A 5,942-nucleotide genomic window follows, 5' to 3' on the forward strand; every position below is an offset into this window, starting at 1 on the left:
CAGAGATACAAGACAACAAAGAACCACAGAAGGAGATCAGCCCAGTATTCTGAACTAGCTGAGAAGATGACGAGAGCAATACTGAATATACAGAATAGCTGCCCGACGAAGAAGATACAACGGGGCATGAAAGGACAACCCTGATGACTGCCGACAGGTTTTACCGGGGTTGTCTGTCCTCAAAGCAAAGGAAAAAAGGAGGAGGGGTTTTTAGTGGGTATGGCAACAACATCCGCCCGAGTCCCACATAACCCAGTGATGCGGATCACTGGGTATGCGTAACAGCATTTTCCCCCTCCTCACGCAAAAAAAAAAAAAAAGAAAAAAAAACTATACACTCTATCAATTTTAAGTTGATAATTTCGTTATTATATAATTTTTCTTAGTCTAAACTGAATCCAGGAAGAAGAACTTTCATCCAATTACATACTTCATTAATTCATGAATTGTATTCGTTACCGTACGTACAAAAAGAAAGTTGACTGATATAAAAATTCAAAGGATAGAACTTCTAAGCTCGCGATTGGAAACAGATTCAGTTCAATGGTTTAATTTGCCATTTAATTGAATTCTCTGGCAATTTCAGCGAACTGTGGGCTTTAAAAGTGTCCCGCATTCAAACGCAAGACTTCTCCTCCACCTTTCTCTTTCTTTCAATTCCAACCTCAAGTAATTGACCTATTAATTCGACGATATATTTACATGCTCGCAAGGGATTCAAACAACTTCGTTGCGTTAAATTCGCAATTATAACCAACAGGAATGTCTCAATCAATGTGCAGCTCGAAACAAATAATAGATAATTAACTTTTCAATATAACGATTGATATGTTTGATGAAGAAAAATGTATGAATTTTTAAAAACGTCTCCTAGTACATTTAGCATTTTTATAGTAAAAACTTAGAACACACACGCACACATATACTATTCCATGAAATGATTTACACAGCTATGAGTCTAATCCTATCATATTATAAAGGGATGAACGAACTTTTCCTAATAAATATAACTTTATACAAAATCTTGTTTAAAAAAATTAGTTTTTTATTCTCACTAAATTAATTTAATATCAGAATATATAATTTTAGTCGTTATCAAAATTTTATGTCAAATGCGTTCATAGATATATATATAAATAAATGTCTAATCCTATGTATTTATTTCAACTGAAATCTTAACTTAAATATTTATTAACAATATTCTGACGAATATGCAATGAAAGATAAAAACAAGTTTATTTTTCCTATAGAATGTCTCATGCTTCTTACTCATTTTATGTTTCTCGTTGTCAGTGCGTAACTACTTATCAGCCGCATGAATGCTAAGTTTTACTACTGAGAAACGAAGAGACATATAGATGCAAATATACGCTATCTCGCGTGAAAAAACATCAGATACATTAACCAGAAGGAATATCCGATACATATAAAATTCATAGCGTAGTTATTTATACATACGGAATATTTCTTTCTGTATGAAATATTCTTTCTTCTGAATTCTTATTATAAATGTATGTCCATTTCCTACCTTAAAATGTCTCTCCTTTGAAAAACTCCATTTAAATATAACGATCAACAAAATATTACCAATAAAAATATTGAAACGAGATGCTGAAAGAACCTTTTAATGAAGTACAAATGATTATTTCAACTTTAATTCTGTTAAATTTGAATTGAATCATTTATAAACCGAACAGGTGTATAAAATTTTATTGCGTAAAAATCGTGAAGCTGAAAATTAGGAACGAATAACGAATGAGTAACCTAGTTTCATTAAAAGGTACGTGTACGCCGATCCGTGTAACAACTTCGACACTCCAATTATTATAAAGCATGTATCCTTCAGAGATTTTTTGCGCGAACGCAAGATACCTTTTACACGTGCAACTGAATAAGTGGAACGTGATTTTCGATATTTCTTCTTGTAGAACTTGTAACAACGTAACTGTTTCACGAATATTTTCCCTGACACTTTTACAACGATGCGTAGAAATCTCCTTTTATAATTAATAATTTCAGCATTTCTCTGAACAGTTTCGTTGCGATTAAAAAATATACAAAGCTTACGACGTGCTTGTTTAAAAATATTTATATGGAACAAGATTTCGAATTTGTCGCATCAATCGCGATCTCAGCAGGTGTAAATTAATTCGTTCTAATGAACGAATAAATTAAACGACTCGTGACAAAAATTATCCCTGTCCATGTTTGTCTTTCTAAAACTAATTCAAGGCGAGTTAAATGAATCGCTGTGTACCCTATTCGCGCAGCATGTGTTTTAACGACCAGCATGCAAGCGTTAACGGTGTACTTTAGTTTCTCATGGTTGTGTTAAGCTGGTTGCTCTTAGAATGAGCATATACTTACCGCAGGAATTGAACAGCGGAGACGCCCGCAAGATGTTGACTTCGAATTGTAACATATGCAGTGTATGCAAATCCAAGGTCCCGGCACATACATCTGTCCATGTAAGACAGATCGTCCTTCGAAATCAGTACAGTTTCCTCCTAAATGCACTGAAAACGATTACCAGCGTCAATATCTTTGTCACTCGACAATCGTACGCGCAGTTACGCTAACCGTTTTAACGCCACGCAGCGTGATCACTCTATTCGCGTACCGTGGTAAATTGTGCCACGATGTATGGTCACGATCATTAATTCGCAACGCGCTCAAGCGTGCTCGTCGCGAGTCATATCAGAGTTTCCTCTCGTAATTACTCGTTTTTCAAATAATCATAAACCAAATAAAAAAAAAAACCAATATAAAAAATTACCTCTTGAATCGGAAAACCAAATCCTGCATTATAGAATGTTATCACACAAACGAAACGCAGAGCATAAATATTTCGCAAACTTTTGAGTGTTTGTTGTAACGCTTCCAGTATAACCGATGAAATGAAGCGCGAGCACGTCGAACGGTATATTTCGATGAAAAAAACAGGATGAAAAAGGGCAGCGCGATCGCGTCGATCGGTACTACTCGCAAATAAATAAACGAAGCGCTATCGCGCTGCACAGCACAAACCGATACGGAGTCTTGAAACATCCGACACTAAAACGGTTAATAACATTACGAAAACGACCGTACCAGGAAATTTTTGTTCAACGGATCCGCATTGCGGCTATCACGATGCTCCTTCGTTGCATCGATGCTTCATCGATGAGATTAAAGCACCGTTGAAATAGGTTATTCGATTTCTTACATGGGCAAAAAGTTTTTATATCGTGTTTGCTGTTTTACTTCGCAAGTGTGCTTTACAGTATACGTTAGAACTCCAAGTCGAGCTATCCGAGTTAAAGTCTCTTGAAACTTAAAACGGCACTTAAAGGATATAGGTATAATAGAAGGTTCGTTTAAAATTCAAAAGTGTATATACGTACATATACATTTGAATAAAAATAGCGGATAATCTCAAGTAAAAAAGTAGGTTCGTGTTAGTAAAATGGTTTCAAAATACTTGTCAAAAGTCAAACGACTTGACTAATTAAGAATGGATGTAAGAGATTGAAAGCAAAGGGCATCTAAGAGTATCAATTAAGTAACAAACTCACGGTGACAAAGAGGTTTTCACTCGCTCGAATTCAAATAAATCGGTTAATTTGAGCGAAACTTTAGGTGCACGAGAAGCGACACGCGTCCTCAAGGACTACGAAGGTTCTACTCGAACGAATGAAAACTTTTCTCTGGCCCGGTGTGTATACACAAGACGTGCGAATTTAAAGTGCAGATTGTATTAATTGAAATAATTGGTTGGTTTGATCAAATTAATCGTTTTAAGCTGAAATGACGAAGGTCATCCAAGTAATTGATGTCCACTGTAATTATTTGTTAATCGCGCGTGGAATCGGAACGATTCGACCTCGTTCCAACGCGAATCGTTACTAAGGCAGAGACGGCAATTAATAATTGTCGCGTCATTTGTTCGATCGTGTTCACAAATTCAAATACGGCTGAGTGGCGAAAACCATTTATAACACGTCCCGTACCGCGTAGGTCGTATACATATCTCAGGATGAATTTTTCGTACTTCGCCGCATATATTCTCCATGTCAGACATACCATAAAATATTTCGTGCAATCGCGTATTCCTGTCTAATGTCAGGAATTCTCTTTCCATAGGTCTGCGTTTTCCATATTATCTATTTTGCTTATCAGTAAACATTCTTACAATTTGTGATTAATACTGTACGTACAAGAACGTTAAGTTTTTGACGTTGTAATATTTCACATGAAATAATAATGGCTGTATATCGACTAACTTATTAATTAATTAAATTCGTGTATATCAAGTTTCCTATCATTTAATACTTTCGTGTAACTACAGAGATTTGATACTATGAAATGAAATATAAAACTTGGTAAAAAAACGCGCTTCGTTAGGAAATGAGGGTAATGATGCAAATATTTTTTGTAGCCATTATATAGAATTTCGATGGTATAATTAATCAGTATCAACTTACCAGCCCCTGACGGGAAGAAAGTGACGAAAATAACCTGCAAGCAGATGAGAATTGCAAGTATTTTCGAGTACAGGTCCTTCATGGTTGTAAAAGATCAGGGGATGTTGTCGCTCTAGAATAGGCGAAAATCAGCTGTTTCAATAACTGCTTTGTGGGCACTGGAGTGCGTAGACCAGAAATATCTGCGACAAAAATCAGAATACATTTGTTTTCACATGATTCGATCAATTTTGTGTAGGACTAAGCTGATTGAACCTAACACGGGATAATTGTCCAACTTACGACCTTAACAAGCCCGCTTGATTCTCTATAAGTGCTTGAAATTGATGCTTGTATTCTTTCCAGATTAACAAGCTTTGCCCCCCCCCCCCCAACCCCCTCCCTCTCTATTTCCTTAGATCGAGTTAGACTGCCACAACATATTATCTTTCTTCTTTTCTTTTCTTTTTTTTCGATCTTTTAAAGCCTTAAATCGCTGGTTATTATAGTGTATACATTCAATTACTCTGTAAGTCGTAAGTACATGTTTTACGTTATTTTTTATTTTCCAGCTAAATTCCACAAAAACAAGAAATATACTTCCAACGTGTTTTCACGTGTCTCTAGCAAAGATCTGAAAAACAAGTTGCGGCGCAATTTAAAACGACAAATAGCACCGTGTGTCTCGTTGTGGCAACGCACGCTTCGTCAGCTTTTTAAAAGCGCTCTCTGTCTGCTTTTTTCTCTCTTCACCGCCTATTCGTTTTTTCTTAACGAGTGAAACCGTTTTTACGAGGACGGGAGCACAGAAATGACGTACTGGCAATTCTGTTTCGTGATGACACAAGCAGCCCGGTTTCAGTGAATTAAACCTGGCCCCAAGCTTCCAATTATCTCTCCCTTCCTTTCCTTTATTTTTCCCTTCTATATCGAGTTTCAGGTTTTCTAAATTTCCATTACAATCAACTATGGCTTTTCTCTATTTTATATGTTAGCCGATGATTCATGGCAAAAACGTCGGCTGTAAAAATATTTGGAGTTGCAACAGCAACAAGTGTGTTTTCTCAAACAGAAAATATTGGAAGCGTACTCGTTGGCAAAACAGTTCACGGATAGTTCGTCCTCTGCTTGTTATTTGTTTCAATACCGTTAGCAAATAAATTCATGAAACATAGTGGTGTCGCATAAATTGAAAATAAAAGCTTTGCGTATACTTGGCAGTTGAACTTTGGCTATTATACGTATGTTATATATGTAGTATCGTGGACAAAAGGCCTAAGATATCTGCCGAACCATAAACAATGCCGCGAGAGCCGCGGCATCGTCGGGTACATCAATGTGTCGTCGGTTCTTTTTAAGTGGATAGTTTCGTGGAAAGGGCCTGCGTGACTCTGGCCACGGGCGTTTCGGGACACGTGTCCGATAGGACGGGAAAAGACAAAGAGACGCTAAAGGCAGTGTTAGTTGAGAAGCCGGAGAAGACGGATGCAAAAGGTGTGC

The 5,942-nt window shown here is 36.8% G+C and overlaps 1 long non-coding RNA gene across 1 annotated transcript; it reads right to left on the reverse strand.

Moving 5' to 3' along the window:
- Positions 1-1,861: 1,861 nt before the first annotated feature.
- LOC126928457 (uncharacterized) lies at positions 1,862-3,313 on the reverse strand. The gene is made up of 2 exons (XR_007716686.1): positions 2,368-3,313; positions 1,862-2,258 (listed from the first exon to the last, which is right to left on the reverse strand). It is a non-coding gene; the product is annotated as an uncharacterized LOC126928457 (long non-coding RNA).
- Positions 3,314-5,942: the final 2,629 nt, after the last annotated feature.

This window comes from Bombus affinis, unplaced genomic scaffold (genome assembly GCF_024516045.1).
Source record: "Bombus affinis isolate iyBomAffi1 unplaced genomic scaffold, iyBomAffi1.2 ctg00000962.1, whole genome shotgun sequence".
Lineage (NCBI taxonomy): Eukaryota > Metazoa > Arthropoda > Insecta > Hymenoptera > Apidae > Bombus > Bombus affinis.